Raw genomic sequence first — 18,562 nt, 5'->3', positions numbered from 1 at the left:
CACATTCAGCTTAGGATAGCCGTAGACGGCTTCACACCCTGTATACTGTGGATTTAAGCATCAATAAATCCTTTTCGGAATCGAAGCGGAAGGCGGTTACAGAGCAAAATGTCAACAACACCTGGGATTCCCAGCCAGTCTCCCATGCTGGTACTTACCGGGCCCTAAGCTGGGTAGCAGTCTGCGATCTGACGAGAGCAGGCGCGTTTAGCTTAGGATGGCCGTTGACAGCTTCACGCCCTTTATACTGTGCATTTAAGCATCAATAAATCCTTTTCCGAATCGGAGCGGAAGGCGGCAACAGACTAAAATGTCAACTGCACCCGGGATTCCCAGCCAGTCTCCCATGCTGGTACTTACCAGGCCCTAAGCTGGGTAGCAGTCTGCGATCTGACGAGAGCAGGCGCGTTCAGCTTAGGATGGCCATTGACAGCTTCACACTTTGTATACTGTGGATTTAAGCATCAATAAATCCTTTGCGGAATCGGAACGGAAGGCGGAAACAGAGCAAAATGTCAACGGCAGCCGGGATTCCCAGCCAGTGTCCCATGCCGGTACTTACTGGGCCCTAAGCTGGGTAGCAGTCTGCGATCTGACGAGAGCAGGCGCGTTCAGCTTAGGATGGCCGTTGACATCTTCACGCCTTGTATATTGTGGATTTAAACATCAATAAATATTTTTTTAATCGGAGAGGAAGGAGGCAACAGAGCAAAATGTCAATGGCACCTTGGATTGCCAGCCAGTCTCCCATGCCGGTAACTGCCGGGCAGCAGTCTGCGATCTGAGGAGAGCAGGCACGTTCAGGCTTAGGATGGCCGTTGACAGCTTCACACCCTGTTTATTGTGGATTTAAGCATCAATAAATCCTTTTCCGAATCTGAGCGGAAGGCGGCAACAGATTAAAATGTCAACTGCACCCGGGATTCCCAGCCAGTCTCCCATGCTGGTACTTACCAGGCCCTAAGCTGGGTAGCAGTCTGCGATCTGACGAGAGCAGGTGCATTTAGCTTAGGATGGCCGTTGACAGCTTCACACTTTGTATACTGTGGATTTAAGCATCAATAAATAATTTTCGGAATCGGAGCAGAAACAGAGCAAAATGTCAACTGCACCCGGGATTCCCAGCCAGTCTCCCATGCTGGTACTTATCAGGCCCGAAGCAGGGTAGCAGTCTGCGATCTGACGAGAACAGGCACATTCAGCTTAGGATGGCCGTAGACAACTTCACACCCTGTATACTGTGGATTTAAGCATCAATAAATCCTTTTCGGAATCGGAGCGTAAGGCGGCAACAGAGCAAAATGTCAACGACACCTGGGATTCCCAGCCAGTCTCCCATGCTGGTACTTACCGGGCTCTAAGCTGGGTAGCAGTCTGCGATCTGACGAGAGCAGGCACGTTCAGCTTAGGATGGCCGTTGACAGCTTCTCGCACTTTATACTGTGCATTTAAGCATCAATAAATCCTTTTCGGAATCGGAACGGAAGGCGGCAACAGAGCAAAATGTCAACGGCAGCCGGGATTCCCAACCAGTGTCCCATGCCGGTACTTACCGGGCCCTAAGATCTGTACCAGTCTGCGATCTGACAAGAGCAGGCACGTTAAGCTTAGTATGGCCGTCGACAGCTTCACACCTTGTATACTGTGGATTTAAGCATCAATAAATTCTTTTCGGAATCGGAGCGGAAGGCAGCAATAGAGCAAAATGTCATCGGCACCCGGGATTCCCAGCCAGTCTCCCATGCCAGTACTTACCGGGCCCTAGGCTGGGTAGCAGTCTGCGATCTGACGAGAGCAGGCGCGTTCAGCTTTGGATGGCCATTGACAGCTTCATGCTTTTTATACTGTGCATTTAAGCATCAATAAATCCTTTTCGGAATCGGAGAGGAAGGCGGCAACAGAGCAAAATGTCAATAGCACCTTGGATTGCCAGCCAGTCTCCCATGCCCGTACTTGCCGGGCAGCAGTCTGCGATCTGACAAGAACAGGCACATTCAGCTTAGGATAGCCGTAGACGGCTTCACACCCTGTATACTGTGGATTTAAGCATCAATAAATCCTTTTCGGAATCGGAGCGGAAGGCGGCTACAGAGCAAAATGTCAACAACACCTGGGATTCCCAGACAGTCTCCCATGCTGGTACTTACCGGGCCCTAAGCTGGGTAGCAGTCTGCGTTCTGACGAGAGCAGGCGCGTTTAGCTTAGGATGGCCGTTGACAGCTTCACGCCCTTTATACTGTGCATTTAAGCATCAATAAATCCTTTTCCGAATCGGAGCGGAAGGCGGCAACAGATTAAAATGTCAACTGCACCCGGGATTCCCAGCCAGTCTCCCATGCTGGTACTTACCAGGCCCTAAGCTGGGTAGCAGTCTGCGATCTGACGAGAGCAGGCGCGTTCAGCTTAGGATGGCCATTGACAGCTTCACACTTTGTATACTGTGGATTTAAGCATCAATAAATCCTTTTCGGAATCGGAACGGAAGGCGGAAACAGAGCAAAATGTCAACGGCAGCCGGGATTCCCAGCCAGTGTCCCATGCCGGTACTTACCGGGCCCTAAGATCTGTACCAGTCTGCGATCTGACGAGAGCAGGCGCGTTAAGCTTAGGATGGCCGTCGACAGCTTCACACCTTGTATACTGTGGATTTAAGCATCAATAAATTCTTTTCGGAATCGGAGCGGAAGGCGGCAACAGAGCAAAATGTCAACTGCACCCGGGATTCCCAGCCAGTCTCCCATGCCGGTACTTACTGGGCCCTAAGCTGGGTAGCAGTCTGCGATCTGACGAGAGCAGGCGCGTTCAGCTTAGGATGGCCGTTGACATCTTCACGCCTTGTATATTGTGGATTTAAATATCAATAAATATTTTTTTAATCGGAGAGGAAGGCGGCAACAGAGCAAAATGTCAATGGCACCTTGGATTGCCAGCCAGTCTCCCATGCCGGTAACTGCCGGGCAGCAGTCTGCGATCTGAGGAGAGCAGGCACGTTCAGGCTTAGGATGGCCGTTGACAGCTTCACACCCTGTATATTGTGGATTTAAGCATCAATAAATCCTTTTCCGAATCGGAGCGGAAGGCGGCAACAGATTAAAATGTCAACTGCACCCGGGATTCCCAGCCAGTCTCCCATGCTGGTACTTACCAGGCCCTAAGCTGGGTAGCAGTCTGCGATCTGACGAGAGCAGGCGCGTTCAGCTTAGGATGGCCGTTGACAGCTTCACGCCTTGTATATTGTGGATTTAAGCATCAATAAATATTTTTATTAATCGGAGAGGAAGGCGGCAATGGAGCAAAATGTCAATGGCACCTTGTATTGCCAGCCAGTCTCCAATGCCGGTAACTGCCGGGCAACAGTCTGCGATCTGAGGAGAGCAGGCACGTTCAGGCTTAGGATGGCCGTTGACAGCTTCACACCCTGTATATTGTGGATTTAAGCATCAATAAATCCTTTTCCGAATCGGAGCGGAAGGCGGCAAAAGATTAAAATGTCAACTGCACCTGGGATTCCCAGCCAGTCTCCCATGCTGGTACTTACCAGGCCCTAAGCTGGGTAGCAGTCTGCGATCTGACGAGAGCAGGCACGTTCAGCTTAGGATGGCCGTTGACAGCTTCACACTTTGTATACTGTGGATTTAAGCATCAATAAAAAAAATTCGGAATCGGAGGAGAAACAGAGCAAAATGGCAACTGCACCCGGGATTCCCAGCCAGTCTCCCATGCTGGTACTTACCAGGCCCGAAGCTGGGTAGCAGTCTGCGATCTGACGAGAACAGGCGCATTCAGCTTAGGATGGCCGTTGACAGCTTCTCGCCCTTTATACTGTGCATTTAGGCATCAATAAATCCTTTTCGGAATTGGAACGGAAGGCGGCAACAGAGCAAAATGTCAACGGTAGCCGGGATTCCCAGCCAGTGTCCCATGCCGGAACTTACCGGGCCCTAAGATCTGTACCAGTCTGCGATCTGACGAGAGCAGGCGCGTTAAGCTTAGGATGGCCGTCGACAGCTTCACACCTTGTATACTGTGGATTTAAGCATCAATAAATTATTTTCGGAATCGGAGCGGAAGGCAGCAATAGAGCAAAATATCAACGGCACCCGGGATTCCCAGCCAGTCTCCCATGCCAGTACTTACCGGGCCCTAAGCTGGGTAGCAGTCTGCGATCTGACGAGAGCAGGCGCGTTCAGCTTAGGATGGCCGTTGACATCTTCACTCTTTGTATACTGTGGATTTAAGCATCAATAAATATTTTTTTTAATCGGAGAGGAAGGCGGCAACAGATCAAAATGTCAATAGCACCTTGGATTGCCAGCCAGTCTCCCATGCCTGTACTTGCCGGGCAGCAGTCTGCGATCTGACAAGAACAGGCGCATTCAGCTTAGGATAGCCGTAGACGGCTTCACACCCTGTATATTGTGGATTTAATAAATCCTTTTCGGAATCGGAGCAAAATGTCTACAGAGCTACAGAGCAAAATGTCAACAACACCTGAGATTCCCAGCCAGTCTCCCATGCTGGTACTTACCGGGCCCTAAGCTGGGTAGCAGTCTGCGATCTGACGAGAGCAGGCGCGTTCAGCTTAGGATGTCCGTTAACAGCTTCACGCCCTTTATACTGTGCATTTAAGCATCAATAAATCCTTTTCCGAATAGGAGCGGAAGGCGGCAACAGATTAAAATGTCAACTGCACCCGGGATTCCCAGCCAGTCTCCCATGCTGGTACTTACCAGGCCCTAAGCTGAGTAGCAGTCTGCGATCTGACGAGAGCAGGCACGTTCAGCTTAGGATGGCCGTTGACAGCTTCACACTTTGTATACTGTGGATTTAAGCATCAATAAAAAAAATTCGGAATCGGAGGGGAAACAGAGCAAAATGTCAACTGCACCCGTGATTCCCAGCGAGTCTCCCATGCTGGTACTTACCAGGCTCGAAGCTGGGTAGCAGTCTGCGATCTGACGAGAACAGGCGCATTCAGCTTAGGATGGCCGTTGACAGCTTCTCGCCCTTTATACTGTGCATTTAGGCATCAATAAATCCTTTTCGGAATTGGAACGGAAGGCGGCAACAGAGCAAAATGTCAACGGCAGCCGGGATTCCCAGCCAGTGTCCCATGCCGGTACTTACCGGGCCCTAAGATCTGTACCAGTCTGCGATCTGACGAGAGCAGGCGCGTTAAGCTTAGGATGGCCGTCGACAGCTTCACACCTTGTATGCTGTGGATTTAAGCATCAATAAATTATTTTCGGAATCGGAGCGGAAGGCAGCAATAGAGCAAAATATCAACGGCACCCGGGATTCCCAGCCAGTCTCCCATGCCAGTACTTACCGGGCCCTAAGCTGGGTAGCAGTCTGCGATCTGACGAGAGCAGGCGCGTTCAGCTTAGGATGGCCGTTGACATCTTCACGCTTTGTATACTGTGGATTTAAGCATCAATAAATATTTTTTTTAATCGGAGAGGAAGGCGGCAACAGATCAAAATGTCAATAGCACCTTGGATTGCCAGCCAGTCTCCCATGCCCGTACTTGCCGGGCAGCAGTCTGCGATCTGACAAGAACAGGCGCATTCAGCTTAGGATAGCCGTAGACGGCTTCACACCCTGTATATTGTGGATTTAATAAATCCTTTTCGGAATCGGAGCAAAATGTCTACAGAGCTACAGAGCAAAATGTCAACAACACCTGAGATTCCCAGCCAGTCTCCCATGCTGGTACTTACCGGGCCCTAAGCTGGGTAGCAGTCTGCGATCTGACGAGAGCAAACGCGTTCAGCTTAGGATGTCCGTTAACAGCTTCACACCCTTTATACTGTGCATTTAAGCATCAATAAATCCTTTTCCGAATAGGAGCGGAAGGCGGCAACAGATTAAAATGTCAACTGCACCCGGGATTCCCAGCCAGTCTCCCATGCTGGTCCTTACCAGGCCCTAAGATGGGTAGCAGTCTGCGATCTGACGAGAGCAGGCGTGTTCAGCTTAGGATGGCCCTTGACAGCTTCTCATTTTGTATACTGTGCATTTAAGCATCAATAAATCCTTGTCGGAATCGGAACGGAAGGCGGCAACAGAGCAAAATGTCAACGGCAGCCGGGATTCCCAGCCAGTGTCCCATGCCGGTACTTAGCGGAAGGCAGCAATAGAGCAAAATGTCAACGGCACCTGGGATTCCCAGCCAGTCTCCCATGCCAGTACTTACCGGGCCCTAAGCTGGGTAGCAGTCTGCGATCTGACGAGAGCAGGCGCGTTCAGCTTAGGATGGCCATTGACAGCTTCATGCTTTTTATACTGTGCATTTAAGCATCAATAAATCCTTTTCGGAATCGGAGAGTAAGGCGGCAACAGAGCAAAATGTCAATAGCACCTTGGATTGCCAGCCAGTCACCCATGCCCGTAATTGCCGGGCAGCAGTCTGCGATCTGACAAGAACAGGCACATTCAGCTTCGGATAGCCGTAGACGGCTTCACACCCTGTATACTGTGGATTTAAGCATCAATAAATCCTTTTCGGAATCGAAGCGGAAGGCGGTTACAGAGCAAAATGTCAACAACACCTGGGATTCCCAGCCAGTCTCCCATGCTGGTACTTACCGGGCCCTAAGCTGGGTAGCAGTCTGCGATCTGACGAGAGCAGGCGCGTTTAGCTTAGGATGGCCGTTGACAGCTTCACGCCCTTTATACTGTGCATTTAAGCATCAATAAATCCTTTTGCGAATCGGAGCGGAAGGCGGCAACAGACTAAAATGTCAACTGCACCCGGGATTCCCAGCCAGTCTCCCATGCTGGTACTTACCAGGCCCTAAGCTGGGTAGCAGTCTGCGATCTGACGAGAGCAGGCGCGTTCAGCTTAGGATGGCCATTGACAGCTTCACACTTTGTATACTGTGGATTTAAGCATCAATAAATCCTTTGCGGAATCGGAACGGAAGGCGGAAACAGAGCAAAATGTCAACGGCAGCCGGGATTCCCAGCCAGTGTCCCATGCCGGTACTTACTGGGCCCTAAGCTGGGTAGCAGTCTGCGATCTGACGAGAGCAGGCGCGTTCAGCTTAGGATGGCCGTTGACATCTTCACGCCTTGTATATTGTGGATTTAAACATCAATAAATATTTTTTTAACCGGAGAGGAAGGCGGCAACAGAGCAAAATGTCAATGGCACCTTGGATTGCCAGCCAGTCTCCCATGACGGTAACTGCCTGGCAGCAGTCTGCGATCTGAGGAGAGCAGGCACGTTCAGGCTTAGGATGGCCGTTGACAGCTTCACACTCTGTATATTGTGGATTTAAGCATCAATAAATCCTTTTCCGAATCGGAGCGGAAGGCGGCAACAGATTAAAATGTCAACTGCACCCGGGATTCCCAGCCAGTCTCCCATGCTGGTACTTACCAGGCCCTAAGCTGGGTAGCAGTCTGCGATCTGACGAGAGCAGGCGCGTTCAGCTTAGGATGGCCGTTGACAGCTTCACGCCCTGTATATTGTGGATTTAAGCATCAATAAATATTTTTATTAATCGGAGAGGAAGGCGGCAACGGAGCAAAATGTCAATGGACCTTGTATTGCCAGCCAGTCTCCCATGCCGGTAACTGCCGGGCAACAGTCTGCGATCTGAGGAGAGCAGGCACGTTCAGGCTTAGGATGGCCGTTGACAGCTTCACACCCTGTATATTGTGGATTTAAGCATCAATAAATCCTTTTCCGAATCGGAGCGGAAGGCGGCAACAGATTAAAATGTCAACTGCACCTGGGATTCCCAGCCAGTCTCCCATGCTGGTACTTACCAGGCCCTAAGCTGGGTAGCAGTCTGCGATCTGACGAGAGCAGGCACGTTCAGCTTAGGATGGCCGTTGACAGCTTCACACTTTGTATACTGTGGATTTAAGCATCAATAAAAAAAATTCGGAATCGGAGGGGAAACAGAGCAAAATGTCAACTGCACCCGGGATTCCCAGCCAGTCTCCCATGCTGGTACTTACCAGGCCCGAATCTGGGTAGCAGTCTGCGATCTGACGAGAAGAGGCGTATTCAGCTTAGGATGGCCGTTGACAGCTTCTCGCCCTTTATACTGTGCATTTAGGCATCAATAAATCCTTTTCGGAATTGGAACGGAAGGCGGCAACAGAGCAAAATGTCAACGGCAGCCGGGATTCCCAGCCAGTGTCCCATGCCGGAACTTACCGGGCCCTAAGATCTGTACCAGTCTGCGATCTGACGAGAGCAGGCGCGTTAAGCTTAGGATGGCCGTCGACAGCTTCACACCTTGTATACTGTGGATTTAAGCATCAATAAATTATTTTCGGAATCGGAGCGGAAGGCAGCAATAGAGCAAAATATCAACGGCACCCGGGATTCCCAGCCAGTCTCCCATGCCAGTACTTACCGGGCCCTAAGCTGGGTAGCAGTCTGCGATCTGACGAGAGCAGGCGCGTTCAGCTTAGGATGTCCGTTAACAGCTTCACGCCCTTTATACTGTGCATTTAAGCATCAATAAATCCTTTTCCGAATAGGAGCGGAAGGCGGCAACAGATAAAAATGTCAACTGCACCCGGGATTCCCAGCCAGTCTCCCATGCTGGTACTTACCAGGCCCTAAGCTGGGTAGCAGTCTGCGATCTGACGAGAGCAGGCGCGTTCAGCTTAGGATGGCCGTTGACAGCTTCTCATTTTGTATACTGTGCATTTAAGCATCAATAAATCCTTTTCGGAATCGGAACGGAAGGCGGCAACAGAGCAAAATGTCAACGGCAGCCGGGATTCCCAGCCAGTGTCCCATGCCGGTACTTACCGGGCCCTAAGATCTGTACCAGTCTGCGATCTGACGAGAGCAGGCGCGTTCAGCTTAGGATGGCCATTGACAGCTTCATGCTTTTTATACTGTGCATTTAAGCATCAATAAATCCTTTTCGGAAACGGAATGGAAGGCGGCAACAGAGCAAAATGTCAACTGCACCCGGTATTCCCAGCCAGTCTCCCATGCCGGTACTTACTGGGCCCTAAGCTGGGTAGCAGTCTGCGATCTGACGAGAGCAGGCGCGTTCAGCTTAGGATGGCCATTGACATCTTCACGCCTTGTATATTGTGGATTTAAGCATCAATAAATAATTTTTTAATCGGAGAGGAAGGTGGCAACAGAGCAAAATGTCAATGGCACCTTGGATTGCCAGCCAGCCTCCCATGCCGGTAACTGCCGGGCAGCAGTCTGCGATCTGAGGAGAGCAGGCACGTTCAGGCTTAGGATGGCCGTTGACAGCTTCACACCCTGTGTATTGTGGATTTAAGCATCAATAAATCCTTTTCCGAATCGGAGCGGAAGGCGGCGATCTGACGAGAGCAGGCGCGTTCAGCTTAGGATGGCCGTTGACAGCTTCTCGCCCTTTATACTGTGCATTTAGGCATAAATAAGCTTTGGATGGCCGTCAACAGCTTCACACCTTGTATACTGTGGATTTAAGCATCAATAAATTATTTTCGGAATCGGAGCGGAAGGCAGCAATAGAGCAAAATGTCAACGGCACCTGGGATTCCCAGCCAGTCTCCCATGCCAGTACTTACCGGGCCCTAAGCTGGGTAGCAGTCTGCGATCTGACGAGAGCAGGCGCGTTCAGCTTAGGATGGCCATTGACAGCTTCATGCTTTTTATACTGTGCATTTAAGCATCAATAAATCCTTTTCGGAATCGGAGAGTAAGGCGGCAACAGAGCAAAATGTCAATAGCACCTTGGATTGCCAGCCAGTCACCCATGCCCGTACTTGCCGGGCAGCAGTCTGCGATCTGACAAGAACAGGCACATTCAGCTTAGGATAGCCGTAGACGGCTTCACACCCTGTATACTGTGGATTTTAGCATCAATAAATCCTTTTCGGAATCGAAGCGGAAGGCGGTTACAGAGCAAAATGTCAACAACACCTGGGATTCCCAGCCAGTCTCCCATGCTGGTACTTACCGGGCCCTAAGCTGGGTAGCAGTCTGCGATCTGACGAGAGCAGGCGTGTTCAGCTTAGGATGGCCGTTGTACGCTTCACATTTTGTATACTGTGGATTTAAGCATCAATAAATAATTTTCGGAATCGGAGCAGAAACAGAGCAAAATTTCAACTGCTCCCAGGATTCCCAGCCAGCCTCCCATGCCGGTACTTACCAGGCCCGAAGCTGGGTAGCAGGCTGCGATCTGACAAGAACAGGCGCATTCAGCTTAGGATGGCCGTAGACATTTTCACAACCTGTATACTGTGGATTTAAGCATCAATAAATCCTTTTCGGAATCGGAGCGAAAGGCGGCAACAGAGCAAAATGTCAACGACACCTGGGATTCCCAGCCAGTCTCCCATGCTGGTACTTACCGGGCCCTAAGCTGGGTAGCAGTCTGCGATCTGACGAGAGCAGGCGAGTTCAGCTTAGGATGGCCGTTGACAGCTTCTTGCCCTTTATACTGTGCATTTAAGCATCAATAAAACCTTTTCGGAATCGGAACGGAACGGAAGGCGGCAACAGAGCAAAATGTCAACGGCAGCCGGGATTCCCAGCCAGTGTCCCATGCCGGTACTTACCGGGCCCTAAGATCTGTACCAGTCTGCGATCTGACGAGAGCAGGCGCGTTAAGCTTAGGATGGCCGTCGACAGCTTCACACCTTGTATACTGTGGATTTAAGCATCAATAAATTATTTTCGGAATCGGAGCGGAAGGCAGCAATAGAGCAAAATGTCAACGGCACCTGGGATTCCCAGCCAGTCTCCCATGCCAGTACTTACCGGGCCCTAAGCTAGGAAGCAGTCTGCGATCTGACAAGAGCAGGCGCGTTCAGCTTAGGATGGCCGTTGACATCTTCACGCCTTGTATACTGTTGATTTAAGCATCAATAAATATTTTTTTTAATCGGAGAGTAAGGCGGCAACAGATCAAAATGTCAATAGCACCTTGGATTGCCAGCCAGTCTCCCATGCCCGTACTTGCCGGGCAGCAGTCTGCGATCTGACAAGAACAGGCGCATTCAGCTTAGGATAGCCGTAGACGGCTTCACACCCTGTTTATTGTGGATTTAAGCATCAATAAATCCTTTTTGGAATCGGAGCAAAATGTCTACAGAGCTACAGAGCAAAATGTCAACAACACCTGAGATTCTCAGCCAGTCTCCCATGCTGGTACTTACCGGGCCCTAAGCTGGGTAGCAGTCTGCAATCTGACGAGAGCAGGCGCGTTCAGCTTAGGATGGCCATTAACAGCTTCATGCCCTTTATACTGTGCATTTAAGCATCAATAAATCCTTTTCCGAATCGGAGCGGAAGGCGGCAACAGATTAAAATGTCAACTGCACCCGGGATTCCCAGCCAGTCTCCCATGCTGGTACTTACCAGACCCTAAGCTGGGTAGCAGTCTGCGATCTGACGAGAGCAGGCGCGTTCAGCTTAGGATGGCCGTTGACAGCTTCACACTTTGTATACTGTGCATTTAAGCATCAATAAATCCTTTTCGGAATCGGAACGGAAGGCGGCAACAGAGCAAAATGTCAGCGGCAGCCGGGATTCCCAGCCAGTGTCCCATGCCGGTACATACCGGGCCCTAAGATCTGTACCAGTCTGCGATCTGACGAGAGCAGGCGCGTTAAGTTTAGGATGGCCGTCGACAGCTTCACAGCTTGTATACTGTGGATTTAAGCATCAATAAATTCTTTTCGGAATCGGAGCGGAAGGCGGCAACAGAGCAAAATGTCAACTGCACCCGGGATTCCCAGCCAGTCTCCCATGCCGGTACTTACTGGGCCCTAAGCTGGGTAGCAGTCTGCGATCTGACGAGAGCAGGCGCGTTCAGCTTAGGATGGCCGTTGACATCTTCACGCCTTGTATATTGTGGATTTAAGCATCAATAAATATTTTTTTAATCGGAGAGGAAGGCGGCAACAGAGCAAAATGTCAATGGCACCTTGGATTGCCAGCCAGTCTCCCATGCCGGTAACTGCCGGGCAGCAGTCTGCGATCTGAGGAGAGCAGGCACGTTCAGGCTTAGGATGGCCGTTGACAGCTTCACACCCTGTTTATTGTGCATTTAAGCATCAATAAATCCTTTTCCGAATCTGAGCGGAAGGCGGCAACAGACTAAAATGTAAACTGCACCCGGGATTCCCAGCCAGTCTCCCATGCTGGTACTTACCAGGCCCTAAGCTGGGTAGCAGTCTGCGATCTGACGAGAGCAGGTGCATTTAGCTTAGGATGGCCGTTGACAGCTTCATACTTTGTATACTGTGGATTTAAGCATCAATAAATAATTTTCGGAATCGGAGCAGAAACAGAGCAAAATGTCAACTGCACCCGGGATTCCCAGCCAGTCTCCCATGCTGGTACTTATCAGGCCCGAAGCAGGGTAGCAGTCTGCGATCTGACGAGAACAGGCACATTCAGCTTAGGATGGCCGTAGACAACTTCACACCCTGTATACTGTGGATTTAAGCATCAATAAATCCTTTTCGGAATCGGAGCGTAAGGCGGCAACAGAGCAAAATGTCAACGACACCTGGGATTCCCAGCCAGTCTCCCATGCTGGTACTTACCGGGCCCTAAGCTGGGTAGCAGTCTGCGATCTGACGAGAGCAGGCGCGTTCAGCTTAGGATGGCCGTTGACAGCTTCACGCCCTTTATACTGTGCATTTAAGCATCAATAAATCCTTTTCCGAATCGGAGCGTAAGGCGGCAACAGATTAAAATGTCAACTGCACCCGGGATTCCCAGCCAGTGTCCCATGCCGGTACTTACCGGGCCCTAAGATCTGTACCAGTCTGCGATCTGACGAGAGCAGGCGCGTTAAGCTTAGGATGGCCGTCGACAGCTTCACACCTTGTATACTGTGGATTTAAGCATCAATAAATTATTTTCGGAATCGGAGCGGAAGGCAGCAATAGAGCAAAATATCAACGGCACCCGGGATTACCAGCCAGTCTCACATGCCAGTACTTACCGGGCCCTAAGCTGGGTAGCAGTCTGCAATCTGACGAGAGCAGGCGCGTTCAGCTTAGGATGGCCGTTGACATCTTCACGCCTTGTATACTGTGGATTTAAGCATCAATAAATATTTTTTTTAATCGGAGAGGAAGGCGGCAACAGATCAAAATGTCAATAGCACCTTGGATTGCGAGCCAGTCTCCCATGCCCGTACTTGCCGGGCAGCAGTCTGCGATCTGACAAGAACAGGCGCATTCAGCTTAGGATAGCCGTAGACAGCTTCACACCCTGTATATTGTGGATTTAAGCATCAATAAATCCTTTTCGGAATCGGAGCAAAATGTCTACAGAGCTACAGAGCAAAATGTCAACAACACCTGAGATTCCCAGCCAGTCTCCCATGCTGGTACTTACCGGGCCCTAAGCTGGGTAGCAGTCTGCGATCTGACGAGAGCAGGCGCGTTCAGCTTAGGATGGCCGTTGACAGCTTCACACTTTGTATACTGTGCATTTAAGCATCAATAAAACCTTTTCGGAATCGGAACGGAAGGCGGCAACAGAGCAAAATGTCAACGGCAGCCGGGATTCCCAGCCAGTGTCCCATGCCGGTACTTACCGGGCCCTAAGATCTGTACCAGTCTGCGATCTGACGAGAGCAGGCGCGTTAAGCTTAGGATGGCCGTCGACAGCTTCACACCTTGTATACTGTGGATTTAAGCATCAATAAATATTTTTTTAATCGGAGAGGAAGGCGGCAACAGAGCAAAATGTCAACTGCACCCGGGATTCCCAGCTAGTCTCCCATGCCGGTACTTACTGGGCCCTAAGCTGGGTAGAAGTCTGCGATCTGACGAGAGCAGGCGCGTTCAGCTTAGGATGGCCGTTGACATCTTCACGCCTTGTATATTGTGGATTTAAGCATCAATAAATATTTTTTTAATTGGAGAGGAAGGCGGCAACAGAGCAAAATGTCAATGGCACCTTGGATTGCCAGCCAGTCTCCCATGCCGGTAACTGCCGGGCAGCAGTCTGCGATCTGAGGAGAGCAGGCACGTTCAGGCTTAGGATGGCTGTTGACAGCTTCACATCCTGTATATTGTGGATTTAAGCATCAATAAATCCTTTTCCGAATCGGAGGGGAAGGCGGCAACAGATTAAAATGTCAACTGCACCCGGGATTCCCAGCCAGTCTCCCATGCTGGTACTTACAAGGCTCTAAGCTGGGTAGCAGTCTGCGATCTGACGAGAACAGGCGCATTCAGCTTAGGATGGCCGTAGACGTCTTCACATCCTGTATACTGTGGATTTAAGCATCAATAAATCCTTTTCGGAATCGGAGCGGAAGGCGGCAACAGAGCAAAATGTCAACGACACCTGGGATTCCCAGCCAGTCTCCCATGCTGGTACTTACCAGGACCTAAGCTGGGTAGCAGTCTGCGATCTGACGAGAGCAGGCGCGTTCAGCTTAGGATGGCCGTTGACAGCTTCACACTTTGTATACTGTGGATTTAAGCATCAATAAATAATTTTCGGAATCTGAGCAGAAACAGAGCAAAATGTCAACTGCACCCGGGATTCCCAGCCAGTCTCCCTTACTGGTACTTACCAGACCCGAAGCAGGGTAGCAGTCTGCGATCTGACGAGAACAGGCGCGTTCAGCTTAGGATGGCCGTTGACAGCTTCTCGCCCTTTATACTGTGCATTTAGGCATCAATAAATCCTTTTCGGAATTGGAACGGAAGGCGGCAACAGAGCAAAATGTCGCCGGCAGCCGGGATTCCCAGCCAGTGTCCCATGCCGGTACTTACCGGGCCCTAAGATCTGTACCAGTCTGCGATCTGACGAGAGCAGAAGCGTTAAGCTTAGGATGGCCGTCGACAGCTTCACACCTTGTATACTGTGGATTTAAGCATCAATAAATTCTTTTCGGAATCGGAGCGGAAGGCAGCAATAGAGCAAAATATCAACGGCACCCGGGATTCCCAGCCAGTCTCCCATGCCAGTACTTACCGGGCCCTAAGCTGGGTAGCAGTCTGCGATCTGACGAGAGAAGGCGCGTTCAGCTTAGGATGGCCGTTGACATCTTCACGCCTTGTATACTGTGGATTTAAGCATCAATAAATATTTTTTTAAATCAGAGAGGAAGGCGGCAACAGATCAAAATGTCAATAGCACCTTGGAATGCCAGCCAGTCTCCCATGCCCGGACTTGCCGGGCAGCAGTCTGCGATCTGACAAGAACAGGCGCATTCAGCTTAGGATAGCCGTAGACGGCTTCACACCCTGTATATTGTGGATTTAAGCATCAATAAATCCTTTTCGGAATCAAAGCAAAATGTCTACAGAGCTACATGTCAACAACACCTGAGATTCCCAGCCAGTCTCCCATGCTGGTACTTACCGGGCCCTAAGCTGTGTAGCAGTCTGCGATCTGGCGAGAGCAGGCGCGTTCAGCTTAGGATGGCCATTGACAGCTTCACACTTTGTATACTGTGGATTTAAGCATCAATAAATAATTTTCGGAATCGGAGCAGAAACAGAGCAAAATGTCAACTGCACCCGGGATTCCCAGCCAGTCTCCCATGCTGGTACTTACCAGGCCCGAAGCTGGGTAGCAGTCTGCGATCTGACGAGAACAGTCGCATTCAGCTTAGGATGGCCGTAGACATCTTCACACCCTGTATACTGTGGATTTAAGCATCAATAAATCCTTTTCGGAATCGGAGCGTAAGGCGGCAACAGAGCAAAATGTCAACGACACCTGGGATTCCCAGCCAGTCTCCCATGCTGGTACTTACCGGGCCCTAAGCTGGGTAGCAGTCTGCGATCTGACGAGAGCAGGCGCGTTCAGCTTAGGATGGCCGTTGACAGCTTCACACTTTGTATACTGTGGATTTAAGCATCAATAAAAAAAATTCGGAATCGGAGGGGAAACAGAGCAAAATGTCAACTGCACCCGGGATTCCCAGCCAGTCTCCCATGCTGGTACTTACCAGGCCCGAATCTGGGTAGCAGTCTGCGATCTGACGAGAAGAGGCGTATTCAGCTTAGGATGGCCGTTGACAGCTTCTCGCCCTTTATACTGTGCATTTAGGCATCAATAAATCCTTTTCGGAATTGGAACGGAAGGCGGCAACAGAGCAAAATGTCAACGGCAGCCGGGATTCCCAGCCAGTGTCCCATGCCGGAACTTACCGGGCCCTAAGATCTGTACCAGTCTGCGATCTGACGAGAGCAGGCGCGTTAAGCTTAGGATGGCCGTCGACAGCTTCACACCTTGTATACTGTGGATTTAAGCATCAATAAATTATTTTCGGAATCGGAGCGGAAGGCAGCAATAGAGCAAAATATCAACGGCACCCGGGATTCCCAGCCAGTCTCCCATGCCAGTACTTACCGGGCCCTAAGCTGGGTAGCAGTCTGCGATCTGACGAGAGCAGGCGCGTTCAGCTTAGGATGGCCGTTGACATCTTCACTCTTTGTATACTGTGGATTTAAGCATCAATAAATATTTTTTTTAATCGGAGAGGAAGGCGGCAACAGATCAAAATGTCAATAGCACCTTGGATTGCCAGCCAGTCTCCCATGCCCGTACTTGCCGGGCAGCAGTCTGCGATCTGACAAGAACAGGCACATTCAGCTTAGGATAGCCGTAGACGGCTTCACACCCTGTATATTGTGGATTTAATAAATCCTTTTCGGAATCGGAGCAAAATGTCTACAGAGCTACAGAGCAAAATGTCAACAACACCTAAGATTCCCAGCCAGTCTCCCATGCTGGTACTTACCGGGCCCTAAGCTGGGTAGCAGTCTGCGATCTGACGAGAGCAGGCGCGTTCAGCTTAGGATGTCCGTTAACAGCTTCACGCCCTTTATACTGTGCATTTAAGCATCAATAAATCCTTTTCCGAATAGGAGCGGAAGGCGGCAACAGATTAAAATGTCAACTGCACCCGGGATTCCCAGCCAGTCTCCCATGCTGGTACTTACCAGGCCCTAAGCTGGGTAGCAGTCTGCGATCTTACGAGAGCAGGCGCGTTCAGCTTAGGATGGCCGTTGACAGCTTCACATTTTGTATACTGTGCATTTAAGCATCAATAAATCCTTTTCGGAATCGGAACGGAAGGCGGCAACAGAGCAAAATGTCAACGGCAGCCGGGATTCCCAGCCAGTGTCCCATGCCGGTACTTACCGGGCCCTAAGATCTGTACCAGTCTGCGATCTGACGAGAGCAGGCGCGTTCAGCTTAGGATGGCCATTGACAGCTTCATGCTTTTTATACTGTGCATTTAAGCATCAATAAATCCTTTTCGGAAACGGAATGGAAGGCGGCAACAGAGCAAAATGTCAACTGCACCCGGTATTCCCAGCCAGTCTCCCATGCCGGTACTTACTGGGCCCTAAGCTGGGTAGCAGTCTGCGATCTGACGAGAGCAGGCGCGTTCAGCTTAGGATGGCCATTGACATCTTCACGCCTTGTATATTGTGGATTTAAGCATCAATAAATAATTTTTTAATCGGAGAGGAAGGTGGCAACAGAGCAAAATGTCAATGGCACCTTGGATTGCCAGCCAGCCTCCCATGCCGGTAACTGCCGGGCAGCAGTCTGCGATCTGAGGAGAGCAGGCACGTTCAGGCTTAGGATGGCCGTTGACAGCTTCACACCCTGTGTATTGTGGATTTAAGCATCAATAAATCCTTTTCCGAATCGGAGCGGAAGGCGGCGATCTGACGAGAGCAGGCGCGTTCAGCTTAGGATGGCCGTTGACAGCTTCTCGCCCTTTATACTGTGCATTTAGGCATAAATAAGCTTTGGATGGCCGTCAACAGCTTCACACCTTGTATACTGTGGATTTAAGCATCAATAAATTATTTTCGGAATCGGAGCGGAAGGCAGCAATAGAGCAAAATGTCAACGGCACCTGGGATTCCCAGCCAGTCTCCCATGCCAGTACTTACCGGGCCCTAAGCTGGGTAGCAGTCTGCGATCTGACGAGAGCAGGCGCGTTCAGCTTAGGATGGCCATTGACAGCTTCATGCTTTTTATACTGTGCATTTAAGCATCAATAAATCCTTTTCGGAATCGGAGAGTAAGGCGGCAACAGAGCAAAATGTCAATAGCACCTTGGATTGCCAGCCAGTCACCCATGCCCGTACTTGCCGGGCAGCAGTCTGCGATCTGACAAGAACAGGCACATTCAGCTTAGGATAGCCGTAGACGGCTTCACACCCTGTATACTGTGGATTTAAGCATCAATAAATCCTTTTCGGAATCGAAGCGGAAGGCGGTTACAGAGCAAAATGTCAACAACACCTGGGATTCCCAGCCAGTCTCCCATGCTGGTACTTACCGGGCCCTAAGCTGGGTAGCAGTCTGCGATCTGACGAGAGCAGGCGTGTTCAGCTTAGGATGGCCGTTGTACGCTTCACATTTTGTATACTGTGGATTTAAGCATCAATAAATAATTTTCGGAATCGGAGCAGAAACAGAGCAAAATTTCAACTGCTCCCAGGATTCCCAGCCAGCCTCCCATGCCGGTACTTACCAGGCCCGAAGCTGGGTAGCAGGCTGCGATCTGACAAGAACAGGCGCATTCAGCTTAGGATGGCCGTAGACATTTTCACAACCTGTATACTG

At 50.4% G+C, this 18,562-nt stretch overlaps 15 pseudogenes; all 15 read right to left on the bottom strand.

Moving 5' to 3' along the window:
• Positions 1-2,098: 2,098 nt before the first annotated feature.
• LOC130326511 (5S ribosomal RNA) lies at positions 2,099-2,218 on the bottom strand (annotated as a pseudogene).
• Positions 2,219-3,096: 878 nt separating this feature from the next.
• Positions 3,097-3,216, bottom strand: LOC130350768 (5S ribosomal RNA; annotated as a pseudogene).
• Positions 3,217-4,088: 872 nt separating this feature from the next.
• Positions 4,089-4,208, bottom strand: LOC130318072 (5S ribosomal RNA; annotated as a pseudogene).
• Positions 4,209-5,280: 1,072 nt separating this feature from the next.
• LOC130318051 (5S ribosomal RNA) lies at positions 5,281-5,400 on the bottom strand (annotated as a pseudogene).
• A 747-nt stretch (positions 5,401-6,147) lies between these two features.
• Positions 6,148-6,267, bottom strand: LOC130346631 (5S ribosomal RNA; annotated as a pseudogene).
• A 1,068-nt stretch (positions 6,268-7,335) lies between these two features.
• Positions 7,336-7,455, bottom strand: LOC130350757 (5S ribosomal RNA; annotated as a pseudogene).
• A 1,073-nt stretch (positions 7,456-8,528) lies between these two features.
• Positions 8,529-8,648, bottom strand: LOC130350746 (5S ribosomal RNA; annotated as a pseudogene).
• An 849-nt stretch (positions 8,649-9,497) lies between these two features.
• Positions 9,498-9,617, bottom strand: LOC130346516 (5S ribosomal RNA; annotated as a pseudogene).
• Positions 9,618-10,286: 669 nt separating this feature from the next.
• Positions 10,287-10,406, bottom strand: LOC130338018 (5S ribosomal RNA; annotated as a pseudogene).
• Positions 10,407-12,488: 2,082 nt separating this feature from the next.
• LOC130314018 (5S ribosomal RNA) lies at positions 12,489-12,608 on the bottom strand (annotated as a pseudogene).
• A 682-nt stretch (positions 12,609-13,290) lies between these two features.
• LOC130334471 (5S ribosomal RNA) lies at positions 13,291-13,410 on the bottom strand (annotated as a pseudogene).
• An 877-nt stretch (positions 13,411-14,287) lies between these two features.
• LOC130351995 (5S ribosomal RNA) lies at positions 14,288-14,407 on the bottom strand (annotated as a pseudogene).
• Positions 14,408-15,673: 1,266 nt separating this feature from the next.
• Positions 15,674-15,793, bottom strand: LOC130314007 (5S ribosomal RNA; annotated as a pseudogene).
• A 479-nt stretch (positions 15,794-16,272) lies between these two features.
• LOC130318040 (5S ribosomal RNA) lies at positions 16,273-16,392 on the bottom strand (annotated as a pseudogene).
• Positions 16,393-17,834: 1,442 nt separating this feature from the next.
• Positions 17,835-17,954, bottom strand: LOC130346420 (5S ribosomal RNA; annotated as a pseudogene).
• Positions 17,955-18,562: the final 608 nt, after the last annotated feature.

The sequence above is a fragment of the Hyla sarda genome, chromosome 1 (assembly GCF_029499605.1).
Source record: "Hyla sarda isolate aHylSar1 chromosome 1, aHylSar1.hap1, whole genome shotgun sequence".
Classification (NCBI taxonomy): Eukaryota; Metazoa; Chordata; class Amphibia; order Anura; family Hylidae; genus Hyla; species Hyla sarda.
This window is presented reverse-complemented; position numbering and strand designations above follow the sequence as displayed.